The sequence below is a fragment of the Neofelis nebulosa genome, chromosome 1 (genome assembly GCF_028018385.1).
Source record: "Neofelis nebulosa isolate mNeoNeb1 chromosome 1, mNeoNeb1.pri, whole genome shotgun sequence".
NCBI classification, from domain to species: Eukaryota; Metazoa; Chordata; class Mammalia; order Carnivora; family Felidae; genus Neofelis; species Neofelis nebulosa.
In genome coordinates this window covers 137,857,541-137,859,403 of record NC_080782.1, presented here as the reverse complement: position 1 = coordinate 137,859,403, position 1,863 = coordinate 137,857,541, and the positions used below count along the sequence as shown (strand labels likewise).

General features: G+C 50.5%; 1 pseudogene; it reads left to right on the top strand.

Moving 5' to 3' along the window:
- The first annotated feature begins 1,203 nt into the window (after positions 1-1,203).
- LOC131519694 (ubiquitin-like) lies at positions 1,204-1,516 on the top strand (annotated as a pseudogene).
- Positions 1,517-1,863: the final 347 nt, after the last annotated feature.

Genomic DNA, 1,863 nt, shown 5'->3' with positions numbered 1-1,863 from the left:
TCCTGGTTGGAGCCTGTGGATGGCTGACTTCCAAGGAAAGCTCCCGCGTTCCCTGCGGTTCCTAAACTCTTCTTACACATTATGAAAAGGGACTTGGCTACCTTTGGGGTAAACCACGTGGTGACGAGACCACACCTTTATTCCAGCACACCTGTGGGGAGCAGAGCACCGGCCGCCCACACGCAACCTTGGAGCTGACCTTCCGCACTGTTAAGGCAACTAACTCTCCTTGACATGGGCTCTCACCACAGGTGGTGTTGCAAGCCCCCGTGTGAAAACCTGCCCCGGTCGCCAACAGGCTCATTTATCGGCAAGTGACCAAGGGGACCTTCTCCAGGTACCAAAACCCCACTGGGAGTCACTCCAATCGTCTCTCACCAGGGAGACAGAATAAACAAACTTCTAGACTTAAATGTAACTAAACCACATGACACAAACTTAAACTTGCTGCCTTCCAAAGTCAGAAAAGCAAAGTTCTCAAAGCCAGATTGATGTCCCTGAGGAGCCTTACGGCGGGCGGGGGCTATTTACCTCAGTACGCAGTTCAGTTAAATAGGCGTCAATTGGAATCTAAAACAGGAGTGGCGTCTAGAACATTCTAAGTGGGTCTCGGGGTATCTGAAAGTTCCTCTTGGTATCGAGGCATTCTAAACACGGTACTTCCTCTCTTGCACGAAGACATCAAGTCACTGCCACTGCTGAAGATGCCCGGAGCTTCTCCTGATGGCCAAGGCACAGACAAAGCTTCAGCCACACCTCCCCCCACATTACAACCTGTGACTAAGTCCTCTTTGAACCTTCAATCATATGGGCATTTTAACTCGTTCCAAGAGGTTTTTCTTTAACTTTTTCTTTCAGGAACGACGGCCTTGGCTGTGTGAGCGTGCATCCTCTGTACAACACGACGGTGAGCGCATTACATCATTTAAGGATGTGACCTCGCAGAACAAAGCCAGGCTCTGGGGAAGTCACTACTCTTCCAGACTAAGCTAGATTTTAATTTAAAAACCCCAGATCAGAGGAGTTGGGAAGCTCCCTAACTCAAAAATAAGGAAGGTCATTATGAAACGCGAAGACTGTTTTTCCTAACGATGAAATTCACTCGGAGCACGGCTTGCCCATCAGCATCGCCTCATGTAAACCTCCTAACGATAGGATTTCAGAAGCATAACCCCGCTCTTTCTCTTCTAGGGGGGCGAACAGATGCACATCTTTGTGAAGATCCTGACCGGCAAGACCCTTACCCTCAAGGTCAAGACCCGTGACGCCATGGAGAATATCAAAGCCAAAACCCAAGACAAGGAGCGAATCCCACCTGATTTTTGCAGGCAACGAGAGGCATGATGGCCGAGCTGTCCCAGATAACAATATCCAGCAGGAGTACACCCTGCGCTTGGAACTTGGCCGCAGGGAGAGCATCACTGACCCTTCCCGGCACCGGCTCGTCCGGAAAGACAACTGCAACAAAATGATCAAGTGTTAGGCTCACCTACCCCAGGCTGTCACCTGCCGCTAGAAGTCACCCCAACAACCTGAACCCCAAGTTCAGACAGGGTCCCTCTACTGCTTCCTGTTTCCACTGCAAGGCAATCCCCTCCTGAACCCCATGGCCCTTTGGCCTTAAAGGGGGAGGAGAGGCGGAGGAGGAGGGAGAAGAGAAGATAGACAGGCAGCTATTTTACAGGTGAGGAATCTGGAGCTCAGGGAGGTGAAAGAAATTGCCCAAGAAAATGTAGCAAGAGAACTGGGATCCCAACCACCAATCTGCAAAACTCCTTTTATTTCTACCATGCCATGTTCAAGATGAGCTCGCTCTTTCATGCCCTTGAGACCTACAGCTTTGTCCCTTGGGAAGAACTGCCC